The 24,981-nt window shown below is 41.4% G+C and overlaps 2 protein-coding genes and 2 non-coding genes across 8 annotated transcripts in view; 3 read left to right on the top strand and 1 right to left on the bottom strand.

Moving 5' to 3' along the window:
• plxnb2b (plexin b2b) overlaps positions 1 to 17,401 on the bottom strand; it is a 105,577-nt gene extending 88,176 nt beyond the window's left edge. The window contains exon 1 of the mRNA XM_088378545.1: positions 17,252 to 17,401. The gene's annotated coding sequence lies outside the window, so the exon portion shown is untranslated. The remainder of the gene's footprint in view (positions 1 to 17,251) is intronic.
• A 5,280-nt stretch (positions 17,402 to 22,681) lies between these two features.
• Positions 22,682 to 24,981, top strand: part of shisal1b (shisa like 1b) — a 36,932-nt gene continuing 34,632 nt past the window's right edge. For 3 of the 5 annotated variants that reach the window (XM_088379422.1, XM_088379426.1, XM_088379425.1), the window contains exon 1: positions 22,682 to 22,873. The gene's annotated coding sequence lies outside the window, so the exon portion shown is untranslated. Of the gene's footprint in view, positions 22,874 to 24,207; positions 24,292 to 24,981 lie in introns of those variants that run through there. The other 2 variants (XM_088379423.1, XM_088379427.1) reach the window with 1 other exon arrangement.
• On the top strand, positions 23,898 to 24,038 carry LOC148396817 (U4 spliceosomal RNA). The gene has a single exon (XR_015859282.1). It is a non-coding gene; the product is annotated as a U4 spliceosomal RNA (small nuclear RNA).
• LOC148396816 (U4 spliceosomal RNA) lies at positions 24,547 to 24,687 on the top strand. The gene has a single exon (XR_015859284.1). It is a non-coding gene; the product is annotated as a U4 spliceosomal RNA (small nuclear RNA).

Raw genomic sequence — 24,981 nt, 5'->3', positions numbered from 1 at the left:
CACTTTCATGGCGCTAGCGACCTAAAGAAGCCATTCTTTGTTTCCTAAGCCACGTGGGGAAGCTACGACTTTCATTGAAGGACAACGTAACCGAACACAACGAGCGAGACGAAAGAACAGGAAGAGACAAAGAAGTCATGCTAGCGTCTAAGCTAATGTGACATTTAACAAAGAAGTCATGCTAACGTCTAAGCTAATGTAGCGAAAAGGACTTGGTTAGTTTAAAGACATAATATATGTTCGCAAAATGACTTTTTATCAATGTTTTTCTTTTCTGGGTTGGTAATTTTAGCTTTTCATAACCCATTCGGTCACACACAACAACAATGGCGAAAATGCTATAAAAAGAACCTTTGGAAAGCTTCCCCTTAACTGGAGTTTTCCTAAACGAAAACACATTTCATCGAGCTAAAATGTGATAATGGTTTGCTTTTGGAATACCAAAGCGTATACGAAAATAAATGTTTTTAAAAATATCTCTTGTGATGATGTGGTCCGCGGCGGCTTTAGTGCCTGGATACAACTCTCATAACAGAGCTTGTGAGTCATGCGTACTTAACAAGAGGAGCAGGAGTAACATAAGAGGCCTTTGTGGATTTTAAGGAGTGCAAAACCCATTTGACACTAACACCAACATTTTAAAAACAAATATTTAACAAGTCATTGAAAACACTCAATGCCTGTGAACGGTGCTTGATGCTAACAGGTTGGCATCGGTTTTAAGTGGAGATTAAAAAATATATATATATATTACCGATCATAATGTGGGAGCAAAATATTCAATGCGAGTGCAAGACAATAAGCAAAATGCGATACATCCCAAACTTGGACCTGAGGTGGGACTCTCGGGTTTCTTGAGATTTTTTTTTTTTGCATAGGAGAAGGGAGTCTCCGCTCACCCTCGCCGAGGGGCGAGTGCATTGTTGATGACATCACACGCACTCTTTCACGCCACATAAAATGAAGTCAAGGTGCGGCTTGGAAGTTTCACACTGAGGTCCAACAGCGTGTCGTTACACAAAGCCCGCCCGGGGCTGCCTCTTCTGAATGGGCCAAGACGTCTTTTTGGCGGTGAACGCAAACGCGGCAAGGCATTAAAAGGGTACGAGAAGGAAATTGCTCTAAGAGGCAAAGTCACGCTCCAGTTCCAGCAAGAACGGTGGAGATGTTTGTCATTCCAGAACGAGAAGCATGTCTGGACTGGCTAGAGAACATTCTTGACGTTCTCTAGGAAAACATTCGGATGAAGGCTGCTTTCTTTTTAACCAAGTCTCAGCAACTTTTACATACAGTTGTCTCGTTCATAACCTTTTGGGGTTTCTTCTTTTAATAACTTCAACGAGATTTAACAATCATATTTTCACATACTCAAAGTTAAAGGGATTTACTTTAGCATATTTTGACTTTACACAACTTGAACGGATTTTACTGTTGTCATTATTTTAATCCCTGCAACTTTGATGGAATTCATAATATTCTTTTTTTTCTACCATGAACAACCTTTATGAGATCCAGGAAGAGTTTTTGTTGAATTTACGCGACTCATTTTTTATCCTATGCGACTTTTATTGGTATTCAGCGGCGCAATTTCAATGGGAATTAACATATTCTTGTTCTAACATTTCAATTTTAAACAGATTGAAAGTACTTTTTGGACATTTAAACTTTTTTTTAATTTACTGTAGACATATTTTAATACGTGCTATGGGCTTCCCAGTAGTCTTATCTTAACCCGTGCAACTTTTAAGAGATTTTTTTTTTTTTATAGCCTTACTTTCACCGGCACAACTTTTACTGGACTCAGGATAGGATAACGGTATTTCAACCTGTCTTGACTTTGAAAGGATTTGCGCTAGTCACAAGCTATACCGGATTTACAGTAGCCTGAGCAACTATTAATTGGATTTTGGAAGTCTTGTTTTGCCCTTTGAAATTTCTGTGGGATTTCGGTTCGTCTTGTTTCAACCTACGCAGACTTTTTGGGCGTGAATTATACCAACAAGCAGTTGCGTCACTCACGTGACTATTCAGCCGATTGAACGGCTTATTGAACTCGGCAAATGGACTGAGTGGGTGTGTGCAACGAGGCAAGCAGGCGGCAAGTGTGTTCAGAGTAAACACACGACGTCTTGCTTTCAAGCAAACAGAAAAACTAATAAAAAGGCAGTTAAAGCATTTTTGTTCGAAACTATTAAATTGATTATACAGTATGGGAAACGCTTTTTTTTTTTTTTAAGATTGCAGAAAATAATGCATCAGCACAAATCTTTTTTTACTCCACCGACCTCTTTAATTTTAATTGAGAGGCCCCCGACGCTCAGATGGCATAGCCTGATTGATTGAGAATGATGACGATGAAAAAAATTAATTACAAATGAGGGGGCAAGGGGTGGATTATTCATGGAGGAAATATGATTTACAACCAAAAAATATGTCATTATCTGCAGCAATAGACAATAGACGCTCGCAATTAGTCAGAATGGTTTGTTGATGTGACATGACTGCAGATACGGGATAAACCATAATTGATATTCTGAACCCATTTTGTTAATTAACGCGCCGATTATTCCGCTAAACGGGCCTCAACGGCTAGAGGCACAGCTTTGGCCTTTAACAATAATACAAATAAATAATACAAAAATTAATCACACATCCACAAGCCCAAATCCTTTGAGGCTTTTGCTTTTTTGGGGGTTGCTGGCTGGGCTGCGACGATATGTAAACAAACGGAAAAACAGCAGACAATTCCCAAATTAAGCTTTGTTTGTTCTCGTCACAAAATGTTAAGACTTGGTCGACGGGGAGGGAGGGGATTTGTGATGTCATCGGGGTAAAATGCTCGCTTACAGCACATTAATGACTCACTTAGTGGCTTGCGGTTTATCATAAGTCAAATTTTAACAGCCCTCAAACTGGCTTGTGAATTTATTTTTGATGTTGAGGTTGTCGGAATAAAATGCCTGTTGCATTCTTTAGCATAAATGTATTATTTATTTATTTATTTATATTTATTTTTATTTAATTTATTTTTTATTTTATTGAGGTTTTTTTTTAATTTTGCAATCTTGTCAACCACATGATGGGATGCATGTCCTCCAAAAAAAAAAGCAACTTCTCCACAAAGAGTAAAAGTAAACTAGCGATTACCACCCACATATCTTTGGACTTGCGCGCCTGTGCCTGCGCATCACAACAAAAGGTGGACGTGTGGCCTGCGGACGGCTGGGTCAAGGTGGATTTACTGTACAGCGGTTGAGGACGGGGCGCTTAATGGAAATGACAGTCAGCAGATAGCAGCCAGGGGGTGGGGTGCTTCCACTGGCAAATGGTTGAGTGTAAAGAAAAGGAAAATAAAATTAAAACGTGCACGCGCACAGGCGCCTTTAACTGATTACGCACTCACGAGCCAAACATACCAGGAAAGAGGAAGGGAAGGGGGCGGTGAGGGAGTGAATAGACGAGAAGTGCTGCCAGGGTCGCTTTTTAGATAGCATGCTTATCAGCCAGGAGAGCAGCAAGAGAAACAAAAGTGGACAGTTTTTTTTTTCCATTTTTTCCAAGGGACAAAATCCCAAAGGCAGACTGAGGGATAACAGGGAGGATGAGACTCGTAACCTTCAGGAGCAACTTGTCTTTCCAAGTTAGTCACACAGCAGCACACTTTGCCCTTGGCTCCAAGTCAGCCCGGTTCACGGCGGAGTCCAGAACGCGGAACGCATTCCTGACGAAGCCGCTTGCTGCAGTTTGGCCTCCGATGGAGAAACTCAATGTGGCCTTTGATCACAAGCCTCGTCTGGGGAAGCTAAAAATGGACCGAGAGGAAGTTGTGTTTGTTGGATTATTCCGCTGTTGTGACGATAATAAATTCCAGAGCATTAGAAGGCCTTTTACACTTTCATCACAGGGGGAAAGACGCGATCAAAAGCCTTTAAAGTTTTCGACAACAAGAAAGCCGTACCCGTTAAAGTTTACTGTCAGTATTTAATCGAATTTTAAACCACCGGGCTCTATCATTTATTTATTTAGCGACAAAAAAATAAAGCTGTTTTAAAAGGCATGATTGCCAGACACTAATTGTCTTTGTTTTGCCGCCACAATGGCTCCACCGGGGACAATAAACAGAATTGTGGCTAAAGTAGGATAGAAAGCGCCAATACGGCTAAATCCGTGCATCTTTGCATTAGTCCTTGACCCCGACAGATGGGACTGGAACCTGCGGTGAGACGGACGGAGGGTTCAGACACAGTTCGAGCCAGTCATCCCTCCTCAGACAGGGCCGCCTGTCCGTCCATGAAGCAAGCCTCCCTCCCTCCCTCCCTCCTCCTCACGAGCTGCCTGAAAGCCCACCAGAGCTCACTAATCAGCCAAGTTAGCCGCTGACCTCTCCACAGGCTTCATAGCTTTTAATGAGACGGACGCTTTTGATTGGTCCGCCCGCCCGAAGGGAGAGACGTATCGCACATACAATCGGACAAACATTCCTCGTGTTTTGCGTGGGGGCGCTTGTTCCCGCTGCGCTTTGGTGTGCGTGCTGTCGTGTTTGTGTGTGAGCGGAAAATAATGAACGCGATCGAATCCATGTTGGGTCGAGGCTACAGCGCTCGGATGAGAACCGAAGATGCGCACAAGGACATGAACTGAGTGAGTCAGTCGGACTACCTTTACAAAATCAGAATGTTGCTACTCAAATGAAGTAATTGAAATTAAAAATATATATATATATATATGTATTTATGTATTTCTTTATTTATTTGAAGTCAAACCAAGTCTATTTATGTAGCCCTAAATCCATTATTATTATTTATTTAATTATTTATTCATTCATTTATTTGATAGACTTTTTAAATAATGATTAAATTATTATTACTATTATTATTATTATTCATTTTAAAATATTTATTACATTTCAGGATACCCGTTATCAGGTTCACCAAGTGTAAAAATCTCCCTTTTCCATTACTATCCATATAATGTATACTGTTTTGGGGGAAAGAAAAAAAAAAACATCAACAAACATAAATCACAGCAGACCACCCAGGAAGAAAGAAAGAATAAAACTCTTTTGCTTTTCATTTTCCCCCTGATAGGTACTAAGAGTTCATTCTGGGTAAAAAAAACAAAAAAAAAAACAGGCCACTCGATGTGCAATCAGTTGAGGTCCCTCTGTATGCATCACCTCAGCCTACTTGATTGATTCAGTGTTTGCTCCATCCTGTCGGCGTGCTGGCGACCGCCGCTGCCCCTCGGAAAAATAATGTGGACTCTGACCGAGGGGGGTTTTTACAACCGGCCCGGCCGGCACAAACGTATCCTCACAAATAACACAAACGTATGTGAGGTCCGGTCTGCTCGGACGTCTCCGTGGGGTCCTCCTTGATGTCATTTGTTGCTTGATCAATAATTCAATTCTGTTTGTGAGCAAGCATTACTTGAAGCGTTCTCACCTGCTCGCCCCTCCCCTCCCTCTTATCTTCTTCCAGCTAACTGTACGTACGCTTTCCGAAAGGACATGCCCTCCCAATAATGAAGCTTATCTCAGCAACTACAAGGTGTATTTTTATAATGCCGATGTCATTAGGAAGGTAGCGCTGATCAGCAAAAAATGTTCCCGAGTAGAAACGCCGCAGTTTTGGCCTTAAAAATGTCGCTGCGTGTTAATCTGGATGGAATTTTTGTAATACAGACACGTAAGATAACCAACACAGCCGTTTTGACATTTACGGCGAGCTTCAGCAAATCCTGTTTGAAGTATCCACTGTAGAACTTTTGAACTCTCCGGAAGAAAAACTTCTTGATGTAAATCCATTTTTTTTGTCGCTTTTACTTCCTATAGGAGCAAAGATCAAATTGGCGCATATGACGCAGAAAGAAAAGAAGAACTGAGACGAATCTCGACAAACACGGCAGGAAGTCTGATGACGTTTGATATAGTCTCTGGTTTGAGCAAAAGGGAAGCAGAAGATCCAAAGAGATGTCTGAACCAACCATGTGGTTCATATTAACATGACCCGTCAAGCCGTTGGACCACAATGTCACACTTTGTCATATTTTGACTTCCTCTGATGGCCCGCGCTCAAACAGAAGCAAAACACTCCTGTAATTAATTTTAATGGAATCAGATTCTACCCCGACAACAACTCTCTCTCATAAATACAATATTTTTAATAATCAAGCTGTTATTTGGTGATTAGCTTTTGCTTTGTTTATAACACACCCACTGAACAGATGTGGTTTTTTTTTTTTTTGCTTTTCCTGGCGCGCCACTCTCGGGGGGGGGGGAATTCATGTTTTGTTTCCAACTCTGAAGGTGGAGATGCATACGAGGGCCCAGCGGGACAGGAGACGCGAGTTCGTCTTTTCCCATTACTTGACGCGAAGGCAAACTCCACATGACTAATTAAAGAGGCAGAAGCTCAAGAAGGCATCATGACACCTCGCCGGTAGGCAGGACGTCGTGCTTGTCGTCGCGAGTGAGACAAAACAGAGCCTGGGTAAAAATAAATACAAGTGAGGAGGAGAAGGAGCTGTCGGTGGCAGAAAAATGTTAATGGAGGTCAAGGATGGTGGATAAATGGTTCCTCTGGCCTTGCCGGTGCACCAATGAACAAGCGGCGTGGCCTCTCGTGCACCACTTTGCTTTGTCTAATTGAAAACTGGACCGGGAATCTCGGGGGTAACTTTAGATATATTTTACGACTGATAAAGATAATATCGCCAGACGATAATTACGCAACCCACTGGTGTTCCCTAATTAAATGGTCTGTTCCCCTCTAATGTAGCATATTTACAGCCTATTTAATAGTCAGCGCTAGCAGAATTTTCTAAGCCTCGCAGCCCAATCAAGATTCGGAGCGATTCGACGTGAACCCTAAAGCGCTGCTTCTTCCACATTTTAAAATGATCTAAATATTTGAAAAAAATGACTGACTTAACTGTCAATGAATGAAATCCCATGAAACCAGTCTGTAACGTAATCTTCACTGTGTTACGATTCTTCATCCCAATACAATACAACTTTATTTACACAGCTCATTTTACAACAGCTTAACAAAGTGCTTCGCATATCGCAATGGGAAAAGCACCAATACAGCAAATACATGGAAAACAGTAAGGGCCCTAAAATAGAGCCCTGTGGAACACCATACTGCAAACAAACTAGCAGAATACTGTAAATTTGCCACGTAGCAGTAAAACGTGAAGTAGCCATACACACAAAAACAACGTTGGACAAAAGCAACATTCGTGTTATATATTAAAAAAATTTTTGAATTAACGGGGCTTTGAACAGCAACCGTTGGACGTGTCGGACTCCACTATAATGAGGCAATATATCGGTGATATTCCACCCCCGCGCAAGTGACACATTTTCCTTATCTTGACAAACATTGCAGAAAGCTAGACAAGCTCAAATAAAAGAGACATTGCTAATAAGCTTCTCTAACCTTGAACAGCGGCGAGCATACTCGAGCTAATTACTGTAATTAAAAAGACCTCGCTTCCACTGACAGATCGATGACGTGCGATGGCCTCAGACGGGAAGTAGAACATTGGGAGCGAGAACAGAAGTAAGGAAGAAGACCACCACACGAAGAGCGAACACACCCCTGGTAACATGCAAATATAATACTTTAGTATCGCAACAAAGGATGTGTTCACTTTCTAGATGGAGTGTAAAAGAGGAATCCGAAGAGACGCTTCCTCAAGGGACATAAATAAACCGTGGTTGTCTGCATGATCATCACGTGTGTAGCGCACTGTATAACGAGAAGGGAAGGACGTGGTGAAAAACGTCTGTGCGATGTGCGGACGCCAGCAAAATGGAGCTTAAAAAGAACTTTTTTCTTTCACTTTTGAAGTTGCGAATGGCTAGCTTTGAAGCGGGCCCAGATGAGTCAGTGAGGAATAAAGCGTCATCAAGGCCGAGAGAAGAGGAGAGTGAAGCTGGGGGGGAAAGAAACGCAGACTCCCAAGACAGAGTTATGATGACACCTCGGTGGATTTACATTTCAGAAGATGCGTAGGCGCCACGGGCAACACCGGGATTAATATCCATGTAGGCGAGAGAAACTCAAGAGTGAAGCTACAAACGGACTGATTTTCATCACCTTAATTTTTTTTTTTTTCTGGTCAGAAACGCCAAGTATGAGGAAAAAATGAATATATTTTCAATTAAGTGAAATCGGTTTTAAAAATGTCCATTAAATTGTAGAAGTAAAAAAATGTAAATATAATCAATGATTACTATTCTAAATAATATATGCTTGTCAATTCAAAATAATCTCCTACTTTAGAATAGAAAAAAGAAAACATTTTGGATAGCGTGTTTTTTTTAAACCCGATTCATCAATTAAAAAAAAAAAATCAAATTGAAAAAATATTTGGTAGATTATCAAAATGACTTAACGAGCAGGTCCAAAAATTGAAAAATGTCCAGTTAATCCACGTGTTAAGCATTAGAATCGGCATCGGCCGATCCCACTCATGGATGATCGTATTGGAATCGTCGCCATAAACAGCTAATCGGAACACCCGTATAATCATGTTGTTTTCCGGAAAAAAACCCAGTGTATTTCCAAATCCACATTTAATGGCTTGACTGCTGTTCTCAGCGTTCCCTAGACTTTTGTACGAGCTGTTTTTACATAATCCATCTCAAACACAAACAGTGCAGCAATGAAAACATGACCTCCTTGCCTTAGCTAACAAACAGTGAGCGAGCCAGCTAAGCCAAAGCATAAATTGTCTTGAACCTCATCATATTTGCCACCGAGGCCTCCTTTCTTGCCCAGCGTACTGCTTGTTTTGCTTTCCGTTGACTTATCGCGTTCCCCGCCGAGACTAGCCGCTGCCCTCGGCCCTTAATTTCCCCCGCGAGGATCGATAAGCGCCGCCGCCGCCCTTTACCCAACTCAAATATTAGCGAGCGTATTTGTCAGCCGTGGTCGCTAGCAAATGTCACCTTCTAAGGTGCGCGCGGTAGCTCTTCGCAAAGTTCCCGGCGTCCTCTGTAAAATGCTCTGTCAGTTTGCAGATGAGTAACGGAGCCGTTGACATTTAATGAGATTCTCGCTAACTTCAGCAATTGCTATATGAACATATTTTAATAGGTCCCTCTTGGATGACGGCTGACCGGAAGGCCACCCACATTCGGCTCATTTAACAGCCACGAGACGAATACAGATGATGACTTTAAAAAAAAAAAATTCATTTTGGTATTATCATTTGATTGCTGGCAGCAATAAAGGCGGACAGCCTTATCTGCATATGATATTATCCCAGCGTGATAACAATAATATTAGCAGAGACTTGTAGACACTCATCTCGTTGCCCGTTTGTGTGGTTCATCCCGCGTTAGATTCAATTTCATTCAAATCGCCGGGAGATTTGAGTCTTAAATGCTAAAACGGCTCCCTGAAAGCTCCGAGTATGAAGAACAACCTAAAAGGCGTTTTGCACCATGGTAACGCTTCCTTCCACCTTTACAGTTAAAGCTGCAATTAAACCTCCAACTGTGCTTCTATTAGAACATCATTTCAAAAATACAATTTAACCTTCAAATTGAACGGACGGGATTGCGCACAGAATGCATCGGTTGAGCAGTGACTAAAAGGGTCGGAATTTGCGAGCAGGCTATTTCTTGGTCTGCGTCATCAAGTATTTTGTTGATTTGTGTTAACATCGACATCAGCATAATGTGTTCATGTCGTCGGTTCTGGATCAGCCGCGTCCCTCATGAGGATTTATTCATTGATCCAGAAATTTGCTACTCATTTATTAAATTATTTTATGTTTAAATATTGATTTATTATTAAATTATTTTCATTAAATACCGTGGGGACTAAGCGGTTCAGAAAATGGATGGATGGATGGATTATTAAATATCAAATTAAATATTTATTTATTTAAATGTGTTAAATATGTTATTGTAGTTACAAGAAATGTAAAAAAAAAAAAATTGTGTTGAGGTAAATTTTCTTACCACATTAGCAGTTCATGTTAGACATCAATTTTCAAATTAAAAATAATTTAATTAAAACATGAAGGAACTTGTGGAGTCACGCTGCCCATTTTATTCACTGAAAATTACAAGTAGTTCCCCTCCAAAATATTTTTTTCACTGTATTGCAAAATTGTGACACCTTTGCAGAATGTTGCATGACTATTTTTTTTTTCCACATTGTTATGAGTGATGCATCTTGACAACAAACAAGCCAAAAAAAAAAAAAAAAAAACACAATGATGATAAGGGAGCTATTTTCTTTTGCTGAATAAAATATAAAGAGCAAGTGCTTTGGAGTCACTCCAAGTGACAAGACGGGCATACGTTTGACTCTCAAAGGGACTCCTTTGTAACCTCCATTAATTACAGTCTCCATTAATTCATGAAAACTTTCCATCAAGAAATGATTTAGTCCCTGCCTGATGTTTAAAATATTTGTCGGCCAGCAACAACGGGGCAAGAGAAATAAGTGTCAGGTGTTGGATTGTGATGTCTTGGATTACTGTACTGTTAAAAAAAATGTGCGATTTTACAGAATTGGGAAAAAAAAAGATAGATTTCTTTCGATAAGCAAATAAAATAAGCTGTAAACATGCACCTCCATATTTTTGGATACGTAGCATCAGGGGACACATCTGGAGAAGGCAAGCTCAAGTGTTTTTCTTCTCGAGGCCATCTGTTCTTAAACCGCTTGCGTGGTGCCACAATCTGCAAGTAAAGGACTCCCCATGTTCCATGTGCTGCTTTATCTCCTCTATAAAAGTTTCACATGAGCTTATCTCTCACCCTTTGCCATCGTACCGTGTGGCCCCACTTTTTTTTTTTTTTGCTCCCCCAGGTTGCTGTGACCTTCATCCAGCTGCTGCCGGAGCAGCGACTCCTCATGCATCTGTCATCCACTAGTCCTGGCTGACGCTCACACTCTGTACTTTATAATTAATCGCCCAGCGTGCATGGAAAGAAAAAAGGGGAAAAGCAAGCGATGGCAAGGGGAGGGGGGGGGGGACGCTCGACAGCAACTATCCTATTAACATGAACCAGCTGGATGTCTTATTAGCTGTAAAGCTGGGGTGATAATTAAAAATGATCTGGGGTGGACTAAATTGGTCAGTTTGGGGATTAACTATGAAAAGACTGATAAGGATGAAAAATGAATTGAGACCATCGGTGTCTGAGCGAGAACGTACCGGCGAGGAAATCAAATTTCCCACTGAGATCAATTATATTTGGGTTCATTTCAAGTCAGATTCTAAACTGTCGCCAGCATGAAATATTTGCAGGGGAACTGTGCGCATCGCTCGATTAAAATACGATTGTGTCGATTCGATTTGAAGGATTACGATTCGTTTGGATATAGTACAGCTTATTTTGAAAGGGTATGATGCAATTATATTCTTGTATAACAACAAAAACCTTATATAGTTTTTTTCTTTAAGGTTAAAGGTCAAACTAGAACGAAATGAAGTGTTAATGTAAAACATGAGACAACACTCGACCTTTTGATGGAAAGCAGATGGAAGCGAGCCAGTTGTGGCGAAGACAAGCTTTACTCAATTCTTCTTGTCATGCATCACAAACAGACATATGCACAACACCAGATCCATCTGAGAGGTCTATCAACCCAAGGATTTATCAAAAAAAAAAAAAAAGAATAATGACGCTTGCCAAAAGAAGAAGCAATACTTGACGACTGGAGACCGACCATCGCAAATTGAGTACACAGGTCCATTCACACATCATTTCTGAAATGTCAGCATCTCAAACTACGGCAAGAAAATCTTGTTCTAATTTGTTTTTCAAAAGTGGTTATGTGTCAGGGGCTGGCTGCTAAAAGCTGACAACCCTCGCCCCCACCCTCGTGAATCCGGGGTCAACGACCTTAGAGCTACTTCTTGGGCAAGGGACTGATTAATGCTTTAATTGAAATGGACTTATGAAATCACAAATTTGCTCAAAGGTTAATGATTTCACCCAATAATTATTTATTATCTAAAAGGAGCTGTATTCTGCTGTTTTAAGCTTTTAACGGTTAATTAGAGCCATGCAGCCTATTTGATTACTATATATTACCTTTGGAACAATCATGTGCAACTTGAGCATATGGCAGAAAATACTAGAAACATTTTAAATTCCATTTGATGTCTCAAAATCCGCCGCATGTCAAGTTACACGGACAGCTGCTCTGGAAAATTGATCATATGGTTTGTCTGCAGGAGGTGGTACGAGGGGGGCGGCTCCTCACATTATGATGTCACAAAGTGAGAACCTGGTCGTTTTCTTGGATGGGGCAGGGCTGCTGCTTAGAGAGGAGGAAGGAACAGGAATGCTTCAAAATGAGTGGTTAGAGGACCAATACTGAATAAATAAAATGAAAAAATCCATTAAAGCTCAATATAAGGGCCATTATTAATTAATTAGCTTGAGCTTCAGTCGGCTTGAAAGGCACAATAGTGACGGTAGGAGCAATGTAACAGCACACTGTCGCATCTAGCACAGGCATACGACATTCACACCGAAAGGAAACCTTGACTCATCCTCAATATGTTCAGCCCTCAGATCAGCGGGGTGTACCTAACCCCCCCCCAAGCGTGATGCGATTGATCTGCTGTTAAGTGATAACTTCCCTCTGGAGTGTTTGAAAGGGTTTGATGGCAATCTATCCTTAATTCACTTATCAAAGCAACACGATAAAAAAAAAAAAAAAAAATACATTAGCACACCGATTTTCTTGCCAGCGCAAACAAACAAGATAGCGACTTCTGGATCCGAGTCAACGCTACCTCGGCCCACCCTGTGTCATTGCTGCTATTCAATAGGCGTGAAAATGTGCCAGGCTTATGAGCAGGTGGGCTTGAAAAAGAAAAGTATGTCAGTTCAGTTGCCATGAGCACAGACGTCTGTAAAGCACCGGAATGGAGTCAACGCGGGCATGAGGCTGCTGACAGACAACCACAGCTCTCAATATCAACAGTTAGCGGAAGTTCCCATGATAAGGCTTTTCCGCCGCCCTCACAGTCGCGAAAAAGATGGCACTTTGTTTTAGCACGGCAGAAGAAGTTTTTAGACTGCAAAGTTTTACTAATGCGGTCCTCGCATTAAAAGAGAAAGTCAACATTTTTCTTGACAATGTATTCACACGAGTCTAAACACTGATTTATATTTCATTTTTAGAAGACGATTTAAGCAGCAAAATCCAGTTTTATCGCACAGTTGCTAAGCGCTCAGGTAATGACCAATCACGGCTCACTTCTGATTTTGGTCATATGATGTCCGCAAGCTTAGCCGTGATTTGTTGTGATGTCATTTTCAGTCGACAGCAAATTCCAAAATGGCTGCCCCAACACTCAAGAAATAGCAAACTTCTTATCTTGTATCCGTGTCAGGGGGCGGCCATTTTGAAACGTGCTGTCGACTGAAAATGACATCACAGTTGCCAGCTCTGGGGCAAAATGGCCGCCCACTGAGATAGATAAAAATTGCCGTACTTTGCTGCTTAACTCATATCGACATATTATTGTCAAGAAAATTTCAGAGTTGACTTGCCCTTTCAGCGTTCTTGCGCCGTTTGGTTTTGTCTTCACAACATTTACTGCATTTCCCGAAAAAGAATCAGGACCAACTACACTGGAAAATGCGGCATGAAAATTTGTGAAACATACAGCCGACTGCTTGAGGTAAAAGCAAAATGAAAAGTACAACTCGGCCGTAATGATGATTGTGTTTGGAAGCCTGCGGACAGAATTCTTTAAACTGCACTGGCGTTTGTTCTAGCCATTGCAGTTTAAACAACAAGGAAAAATCATTTTGGCCAAGACAACACTGTTTCGGAGCCTAGAAACACAAACCTGAAAGGAACACTAATATAGTTTCCACGTAGATACGGAAAGCGGTTGTCTTCGCAACAAAAACAACAATGGTGGACCACAGGGCTTGTTGAGTTTCATAACGCTTTGGCGGCAAAGTATTATTTAAGTGTGTAACCACATCACTCACACATGTCAAATTCTAAAGCCACATGTACCAAAGAAGGGTTTTCTATATACATAAATTAGCATAGCCATTTATTTTTTTTTTAACACTTGCAAATATTAGCCATGTAAGCTAACATGAGTTACCGTACTTTCCCGACTTTAAGCTAACTACTTTGACACTGTGTAATTAACACAAAGGGGCTAACATTTATTTTATGGCTAAATGTTGCTGTTTTTATCAAATACTTTTTGTAATCCAAAAATACGATATTTTAAGTGAAGAAAAATGACAGGCGAGCCTCCAAATTCCGGGTATGCCGCAGAGGCAGAACCAACCATTGTTGTCAACAATTGTTCATGACAAATATTGTGTATGCATGCAAAATATTAATAATAGCACAATTTGGTGGTACTTGAAGTGGAGCAGCGGACGCCGGTGGCAAACTACGTTGGTCCATGAGAGTTGAGGGAGTAAGCATAATAGTTAACGCGATCACACCTCCGAGGCTAGTCCAACTTTATCTTTTATCTGAAGAGAATGGAGGTGGGAGGGGAGGGGCAGGGCGGAGGGTGCGAAAGTGCTGAGTGGAAAGGGTGTCAAGGGTTAGCTGTGTGAAGTGCAAACAATGCCGCACTGGAACAAGGCGCGAAGATAAGAAAGTTTGGAAGGAGGGAGCTGAGGACAAAAGGGGGCGGGGGGGCATGTGGTGCAGTCAAATCCAAGGACAAGGGTCCATGCGGAAGAAGATATGATCAAAAATCCAACTCAGCGTGACGTCGCCTCATCGTCAGCTAATCCTCAAACGTGAAAGGACAAACCGAGATCTAATCTGGAGGAAATCTCTATTCCCCAGATTCCTCCAGCGGCCATTTAATGCCAAACCAAAAGGACCTTGGTGCTTCTGTCCAGCGGTGGCGGATTCCAAATGGGCCTTTTATTCAAGCGTGCCACGCCCCCTTTTATGAGCACTTGCTTATAAAATTTAAGTGAAAGTCAGTTTATGTTGACATGATGATAGTGATTTAGGTCACATCCTGCTTGCCTGTTATGGTGGGAGCGAGCGGGAAGATTATCTTGTAATTCCAAATGAGCTACTTGCTATGAACCAATCGCATAAACACTAATCACGCATCGGCTTGTTTCCTGACGTTTTTTTTTCTATTTGTAGGCTTGAGGTTGCTTGTTGCTCGCGAGGATTATGATTTTTTTTCTTTCAGTAATCCAAAGGAAAACATGAAAAAAACTTGGTTCAAATTGACCTAGGAAATATTCTCTCAGATAAAAATGCGAGGCGAGCATCCAAGACAGAAAACGTTTTGAAGTATGAGAGGAGGAAAAAAGACAATAAGAACATTAAAGAGCTTAAGAGCAGAGTGCACAATTTGCTTCTCTGCTGGTCAGACTGAAAATAGTCTGAGTGGATTTAACCAGACTTCCATTTCCAGAACTCGTGGTCTACTGCTGAAAAACAGACAGTCATGCAAATGCTTGTCTTGCTCGTCTGGTTCATAACAAACAGGGCACACGTGGTTACCCTCTCCTTTAGGGATTGCTTAAGCGTGTCTTCTCTTGGCTGCGATGAAGAAGAGCGCTGCGCTTTGCAGGGTAGCGGGGGGGTAAAAAAAAAAACATTTATCAGCGCTCCCCTCGCCACTGATAAGGAGTCTCTATTTATTCAGAGAGGACCAGATAAAAGCTGAATGAAGCATTTGTCACGACGACGGCAGGGGAGAGGCTGAGGTAACTTGCGTGCGTCCATGTGAGCAGATGGCCTCGACTGAGAGAGCATCCGTACTCCGGCAGCCCCCCCTCCAGCGAGAAACAGCGGCCCTCTTTCCTGCTTCCACATGCCCCCGACCGACATAATCCGGGCCCTCTGCGAGACTGTTTGTATAATGTTATTTAAAGGGAAATAATCCCTAGGGGGAAGGGGAAAGAGGTGTGCGCTAGGCCTCCAGGGGGCGCTATGACGGCTGGAATAAAAGGGACAATTTAGAGAGAGAAGTAGGGAGAACAGAGGTTTGCTTTAATGGAGGAGACGTTCGTGGATAGAACCATGCAGGGAAGACACGCTGAATAGATCTTCATTATTTGCTCAACAGACAAGAAGGGAAGAAGAAAACGAAGTCAGACAACTGTTGACAAGCTGTCCACAGGGAAAAACACAAGAACTGTCTGGACATGTTGCAACGACCATAATGTCATTCTTCCCTTATGGCTACTTACTGCTCTTGAGTGTTGTTGCTGTTTTTTTTTGTTGAGATAATGTAATTTGATTATTTTTTATTTTCTTTGGCTTACATGTTCAATGTCAATCAGGAGTAATGTCTCGGGGGTTGTGAAGATGAAAATAGCCAATTGGAGTCCATGTTGCCCATTTGATTGTAGTATTTATTATGTTGGTGGTACTTGATGTAAATAAATAAATAATGAATGAATAGATTGCATCAGTAAGTGCATCTGATGTAAAAATTTTGGCCAAACGAATCCTGTGAGTGACTTTTTGAGGTCGGAGCCCCTCATGAGACAAGCTGGAAGTTTCAGTTTGTTGTACCTCGAAAAAAAACTGACCCGATTTAAAGACCGTAGTAATCCAACAAGTGGTATGTTTTAAAGTCATTTTACAATATCTGTTATGACATGACCCATTCAGCTGAAAAATGATAAAGTCCACGTGGATTACAAGAGCATTACGTGAAATCGATTGAGTGACAGCTTTAATATCCATCCATTCATTTTTTTATCCCGTTTATCCAAACTAGTCATGCATGAACTGGAGTACTCTACCGGAGAGGTTCACCCTGGACTGGTCACCCTTCCATAACAGTAGCATAACAAGACTTGGACAATTTTCAACAAATACCTAACGTGCATGTTTTGGGAAGGTTGGAGGAAAAAGTGCACAAACTGACAATGAGATGAACCAGAGACTTGCACGGCTTCATGCTGCCTGACATTACTTTGTCACGCCCGGGCATGTTTAGCCATACATTGTGCCAGACGTCATCACAATGACTCAAAAACAATCTTGCCCTCGGAACTAGTATGACCTTTTTGGCTCCTGTGCCTAAACGTGGGAAAGACTTAATGACATCCCCGCAGTTGTAGTGATCCATTTTTACACACATCTCATGACGCATGGGGACAATGCAATCCTTGTGAAATGGAATAAAAACTCATTGTGTTATCAGCATGAAAACTTACTGAGAAACGGTGAAATACTCCAAAAACACCCGCCCCCCTTGAAAAAGAAATAAATTAATAAAAATAAAAACTCACCTCGGAGACGGGAAGAAGGTTCAGCGCTCCAAAAGCGATCCAAAAAAAAAAGTCCACAAGTCTCTTCACATGTTCCTCCTCGTTGTGGGCTTCTCCAAAAAAGGCACTAATTCCTTTACAAAGAAAGAAGCGAAAATGCAAGCGACTAGGAAGGAGAATGACGGAAGGGGGGAAGGAGAAAAGTCGCTCGCGCCTTTGGACTCGCGTTAGCGGGTAATGTTCCTTCCTTCCACGCCCAGGTACCGAGTCACATGATCCCGTCCAGGTGTGCTTCCTGGAACCGCGACACACCTGTGGGAGTCGCTGACTCGCCCGCGGAGATGCGGTAGAAGAGGAGCGGTGGCTCGCCAGCGGCTCCGGGAAATGACCGAGATCCGGTGTGACCGCCGCCGCTGCTGCTGCCGCTGCTCCACGCGAGTCGCAGCCGGCAGAGAATGATAAGGATGAGGAGGAGGATGAGGAGGAGGAGTGGCGAGCGGGAAGGGAGAAACTCGACTGTGAGTTGGGGTTGACTTGTCTCTTTGACTCTCTGGAATGTTTTGTGCGGGCGGTGGGAGCGAAGGAGGGGGGAAGAGCAATGGCCCAACCAGCGAGAAGTCCAGGCGAAGGGAGGCGGTTCCTGCATGACATAACAGCCTTGATTTGATTTGCGAGTTCAAGTCGCCCTGTAGATGCGCTTGTAACTCAAAAGACTGGAATCTAAATCCTATTTTCCCACTGGAATTAATGCAATTAGTCTCATTCAGCCCCCCAAATACACACCAATATTTTTATGTAATGTGTTTAATCAGGAAATTATAGCACTCTATATTGTGTTATTAAAAAAATAAACAAGTTGTGCCTCATGAATCCTGCTTGAATTTCCATTAAAATGCGCAGACAGTGTCTTGTGAACTCAGTAAGCTGCAGGAATATGTTTCAAAGTGCAGAATTTATTTGATATGTAGTATGGACCTTGGGAGAAAAAAAAGGTTTCCTATTCCGCATTACGATACAAGTGTGTCTAATGCGTGTGTATATTTACTTGCGTCAAATATTAAAACACCACTGCACTCCATTTTTTGTTTTACAAACCCAACTGTGAACTGACACAATTATATTTACGATTTTTTGATGCTTCAGTTACGCAGATAAACCCTTGACAACAGATATTTTTAAGCCCTATGAATCACAAACGTGCCTGCTTGACATCCACGTCTGGCTTATATTATACTTTCCTGTATTATGTATTCATGTCTATTTGATTTGCATTTGGCATCATTTAAATATTGCATATTATTTTTTGTGACGGTTTGTAAATGCTATAGCTGCTAGGAGATACCAGATATCCTTTTGGGATCAATAAAGTATCCACACGCTTGACTGTGCTTCAGTATTTCAGATTCTTTCATGCAATGATTTGAAAAGCGAGTCAGAGGAGTCAAGCAAAAATGAATCTACTTTATGACCTTGCATCCGTTGTCATACAATGCAGTAAGTTTTGTATCTTCTGCTGGGACTCTGTGACTTGATGTCACTTCTGTGAGTGATTTATAGGCATGCAAATAAGGCTGCCCGTTTGGGGAACCGCTCCGCGTCTGCACGGGGTGGACCGGAGACGTCGTGAGTCACACAAGGGCTGCTGAGGGCTGACAGAAGCACAAAGCTGGCAGAGATTCACGTGGCGAGATGGGGGGAGATGGCCTTCACAGTTCCTCACTTTGACTGATGAGCTCCAGGAGAATGTAGGCCAAGCCAGACAAGTGTCAGGCGAGAGGACACCTCGAGTCGCACACCCCCCCATCCAAAATCACAAACAGGAGAAATGTCTGAATGTGTTTGTGTGAAGAGTAATGAGGTTACTTACTCTTGGCAGTGCTGGCCCAGAGGGATGTCGCTAACCAAGAAAGGCTAAGTGGAAACAAAAACTGAGGTTTACCTGTAGATGAGTGTAAAAAAATGGTCTTAGCAAAAATAATTCTCTTGAATATAATTAGTCCCTTGGACATTGAGTCCTTGGAGTCTCGATTGCCTTCACTCAATAAAAACATGAATATTCAGTTCAATTAAGACTTTCAAGACCCTTCAATGTTCGATTGATTGAGGACTCAGGGTTGAGTTTACAAAAAGATTCATTCGAGACTCAAGTGTCTTCATTGTCCATGAAAATGCGTACGCTCGGGTGATAGAAGATATAAGTGCTGTCAATGTTTACTAAAACTAGCCTGTTAGCTTCATTGAAGTCTCTCATGAAGAAAAAACACGCAGTGAAGAAAAGCAGTTGAGATAATGTCTGGATATGGATGCTGGGATTCATTTAAGCCTCTCAGTAGTCTTCAGTTTTCAACATGTCGTCTTTTGTTTTCAAAAACACAAATTTTCTGTTCATCAACTGATTCTGAAGTGTCTCCAGAAAAGATGTTGGGTTCACCAAAGGCTGTTAAATGTGAATGTGACCACATATTGATCGCTGCTGTGCCTTCCCTTTATGTGACACACATTGAGATGATGTGTTATCACGCCCCTGGTGTCAAGCGGTGCCATTTGTCACGGGGTGAGTGAATTAGAAAACATCTGACTATCAACTCACACTACAGGACCTCATTTATGACTCAGCAACTCTGTTGTCCGCTGTGATGTAGTGGGACCAGTCAGATTCAAGGTTCGGCCTGGAGATTAGTTGCCATGGCGTTATACTGCCCCCTTTTGGGCATAGCCTGTAAATTCCTTGTCATTAATGCCGTAAAAGTTGATTTGATGGCATTTTTCAGGTATTAAACTTGAGGGTAAGTATGTTTGAAATGTTTCCTCTCTTCCAAGACTTCCTATCCAAATGATCAGGTTCATTATCGGGATCCTGCAGAGCTTGCTGATGAGCTTAGTCTTCAGTGAATCAATTATAGTTGGAAGACACATCCAAATTGTTTTCAGGAAAATTAAATGTTCAATCGATAAAAGGCTCTACTTTGGTCAATGTTTACAAAAACGTACTTAATGGAATTGGTTGAATGTGTCATTTCATTGATTGGCAAGCGTTGGGTGGATGGATGGATGGATGGATGGATGGATGGCTGGATGGATGGATGGATGGATGGATGGATGGATGGATGGATGGATGGATGGATGGATGGATGGATGGATGGATGGATGGATGGATGGATGGATGGATGGATGGATGGATGGATGGATGGATGGATGGATGGATGGATGGATGGATGGATGGATGGATGGATGGATGGATGGATGGATGGATGGATGCTTATTTTTTTCCAAAGTGAACTTCCTCTCACGCTTGTCTCCTCAACTTCGCTCCAATGCCGTCTAATCATTATCTATCTGCCCTGTTATTTCTAGGTGAAGCGTCTGCGATATATTTGCTTGTGGCAAATCCAAGATGTGACGGTGACAGATGGAGTGAACTTGTCACGGCGGTAGATGCTGGCAAAGTGTGAAGAATATCTCAGCAGGAACATCGAGGAAATGTATTTAAAGCGACCCCGGTTCTGGTTTCACTGGCTGTTGAGTTTTACTAAGTGGGACTCAAACTGTCAATACTTTTCCTAAATGTATGGTGGTATACAATATGGGAAGTTTAGCCTGGATAGTCAGAGAAGAAAACTGGCAAAATAATATGTGCGATAAGAAGACATCAGGTTAGTCAGAGAACAGACAGACGGGCTTATGGTGGCGAACTAGGAATAAACACAAAGTGGGAAAAGCAAGATGGCAGCAGTGAGGGGGTTGGTGAGAACAGAATGCAAGAAGAGACTGGAGTCACAATGCGAGAGTCTGGCTGGGCTAGCTAAATGTTGATCTGATGTAAAGCATTGAGGTACCTTGGCTGTGCTTATCAGACGCCGCTGTCACTCCACACAAGAAAAATGTCAACGTTATGCTCCCCTTTGTTTAGAATGCAATCTAATCATGGCCGCTCCAGCCCTGCCTGCATTGTCCAGGTGGCCTCTCACTATCATTTAATGTCCTTTAGCTGGCTGATGTGATGTAGCCCAGATCTCATCATGCCTGTCTTGTGCCCACCACACACAGAGATTACATCTATTTCCTTCTTTAAAAAAAAAAAAAAACTGATCAGCAATCCAAACAGGTTTTGCATTCTCGACAAGCTCTTTACTTTTAACATTAGTGCTCGAGAGCAGCCTTCAAATTAGATCTGTAACACAGACGGTGGATTTTGCTAACAAGCTTACATTTCCACAAAAACAAATTAGTCTGAAGCTCATCTTGCAAATAGGTAAGCTCATGAATTTTGCTTTCAAAGCTTGAATAGGAGTGGAAACACTTTCAGTCGAGGCTAAAAACTCTGGTTGGCCTTCGTATAAATAATATTATATGTTGGATAATATTATTACATAACAACATAAAAAAACGGTTGCTTGGTTAGATGGTCGGTCCACCCGTATGTTGATTAATTAAATTGTAGTTTGGTCGGTCAGAATAATTCAGACAAATATTTTAGAATATTCAAAAAAGTACTGAATATTAAATAAAGTACTGAAGGTAATTACTGGGGTTCCACAGATTTCTGACAGGGCCAGTTTATTAATGGGGTGGGTTATCATTGTCAAATAACCATAAGCCAGTCTAGTTTCAAGATGTCTTGTCAACCGCATCATGGTGCGATGTATTCGTTGTGCAGAAAATTGCGAAACTCTGGTTTTCTATGTGAGGATGAAACACAAAGTCTGACAGGGTTCATTTAAGATTACTTGGTGTAATCCCCTTATCTATGTAACTACCTGTCCCAGAAAGTGATCCAAGCGTACCCCGATGAGCCTCATTGGCTCGCCATTCTGACAGCAGCAAATCCTCCGTCTAATGTAGACTGGCACACCGAATCTTATCTATTGAGCACCTGCTTCATCCCGCTAAAGCGGCACAACAGGTGAAAAGGCCTCAAATACCAACACTGCCATTACAGTTCTTGGTATGACACCGATACAATATGCGTAAAGTATGGATGATTGAAAAAACTATATGACCTCTGAAAAATGAACCAGCCTATAATCTAGTTTCGTCTTTGAAACTGCCTCAAGGACATTATTTAATCAAAACATATTATAGAAATTGTACTTTTCAGTGTTTGAATGACAATAGATGGGTGTCTGGGTGCTTGTCCACGCATTAAGTGTAAAATTAAACGACAAAGTAAATCTTGGTTATTTGCCTTTTTGGGAAAATGTGTCTGTGAGTGAAATCAGTTTTAAATTGTTTAAAAAAAAAAAAAAAAAAAAAAAAAAAAGCAACGGTCACCAGTAATGGTAATGACTGATGGTTTACTTTTTTTTAGATTTTTTTGCATTTATTTGACACGATGTAACCAATTTAGAAAGAATAATACATGTACTTTCAAATATAAAATTATTTAGATAATATAAAATTCGATTCGTTACAACGGATGTAGCACATATTTCGCGGGTTCTTCGGCTTCCGGTCTTTCCTTTTTCATTAGCAGCATCGAAAGCTTAATAGTTTTGGCTTATACTGTTAATTTAGCTTCTGTAGGGAATAACTACTTCAGATACAATGTGACACTTGGATATTGACATTTTCTTGTCGTGTGAAACTTTTATATTTTTATTTTTTCATTATTATCCTACGACGAGAGAAAGACTACGCAGCTCGGTAAGTCAAGTTTGGCCGCTAACATGCCAGCACGTACAGCTCATATTGGCTCATATTTAGTAAACATTCCGCATTCTTTTTGTCAAAAAAATAATATTTTGTGAGTGTGGGGGTCTGTATGGGTTATATTGTGTATGTTTTACTGATAACTTACAGTAAATTTACGTAATTAGTCTAGAATGGTTTTTTTTCTGAAGGAAAATTGGGTTTGATTTACTGAAGTGAACGACGACACCTAGTGTTTCTTTCCGGGCATAGCGTCATTGGTGTCATCTGTCACGGTGGTGTGTACGTAAACGTAAATAAACGTCCGTGTTTTAGTACTTGTGTTAGCCACGTAACGCATTCTTACGCGATAGCTATTACCCCACAAAGTTCTTGTGTCAACTATGTAGAAAAACAAGATGACTGGTGCTACATAGACTGAGAGAATGTTGACAGCGAGTTAAAGTGAGATAAAGTGAAGTCACGCTACTGTTCCTATGTTCAACCGAGCTGTTAATATTGGAATATGAAAACCTTTGCTTAGATAATAGTTTATACATACAAGCTATTTAAGTGATTTCAACAAAATATTTGAATTAGACAGAAGGGACGCGCATGCGTACATGTAATTTTCGGGTGAAGTGGAAGTGTGGATCTCACTAAGCGTGGCTTTTTTCGCATAACTGGTGTTAAAATAAAACAGAACTTTATGATGAATTTCAAGTAGTTAATTGTTATTAATAATCTGATCTGAGGCTCGCAGTGTGCAAGTTTCCGCCACATAATTCTGAACGTGTCACGTGACAGCCAAGCTAAACAAGGAAATCCCAGAATGCATAGCAACTCAAAGATTTTTATTTGTATCTAAACGTTTTCTGAAATATATCGGAAACAAATACCGCATGCACGTCCCAGTCAGTCGAAAATAATGACGATTTGGTTGGCGTAAAAACGCTATAGTCCGATCATCAGTTGTGAAGACCATTACTATGACACGTAGGCTGGGTAATGACATCCCTTACGCTTCCATTTTGACGTTAGCTTTGCGCAGTGGCAGTATCGTAGCCTATGAGGTTTATCCGAGGCGCGATTATTGCTAGTTGAAAACTTTACCCAATACCCCGCCTTGACGACTTGAAATATAGTCGGCTATGGCAATTTTTGACGGTCTCTACGGAGACTAATACTACTGTGAAAAACAGTTTACCGTAGAAACTCCTCGGGACTTCTCAATTTAATTCCGAGTGTCATATATCAGCGGTGACTTATGAAAATGACGTCATCCCGCGTTCGTGTAGCGTCACTCACGTAAACCTTAATTAAATCCCACATTGCATTGCATTTGTAATACGTGTTTGCATATCGTGCTCAAGTATTTGGTACAACTATGAGCAGATGTTTCATTGTAAGCGTTGGAGTTTCCATTGAAACAGGTAAAATGCACGACCCCGCGTTTTGGTGATGAATCAAAAGCCCATAATGCATTGCGTCGCAGTACTACTTAATATTCACAAGATATAGAACGTCAACGTGTTTAGAGGCGTATTACCAAAATGTAATGTGTGCCTGTCGAATTTTGATAATGTGGAATTTGTGGACGTTGTTCTCAGTTATTATGTACATATGCAGACCGTCACTGTGGAACGTATGCGGTTTGGTGACATGATTGTTCGGATTATAGAATCATTAGCTTTGCGCAGTGGCAGTATCATAGCCCATGAGGTTTATCCGAGGCGTGATTATTGCTAGTTGAAAACTTTACCCAATACCCCGCCTTGACGACTTGAAATATAGTCGGCTATGGCAATTTTTGACGGTCTCCACGGAGACTACTTTCACTGTTTAAAATAAATGAGTCATCTTGGTCATGAGAAAGAACATCAGCTAAGGTCGTAGATAGTTTGTGAACTTAGAAAGAGGCCAACGCAATGCAAGCGGCAAGTTATCAGTATCTATTGTTAAAAAACTAAATGACTTTGGAAACAATTCATAACATTGACATTCACGGCACAACCAAGAAAGCAAGATGTCTGCTCCCCCAAAATTTGGTTGTTTTCCGTTATTGTGTACATATGCAGACCGTCACTGTGGAACGTATGCGGGTTGGTGACCTGATTGTCTGG

Source organism: Syngnathus floridae, chromosome 6 (genome assembly GCF_059516105.1).
Source record: "Syngnathus floridae isolate MCC-2025c chromosome 6, RoL_Sflo_1.0, whole genome shotgun sequence".
Classification (NCBI taxonomy): Eukaryota; Metazoa; Chordata; class Actinopteri; order Syngnathiformes; family Syngnathidae; genus Syngnathus; species Syngnathus floridae.
Note: the sequence above shows the minus strand (reverse complement) of the source record. Positions and strands in the feature narration are given on the sequence as shown.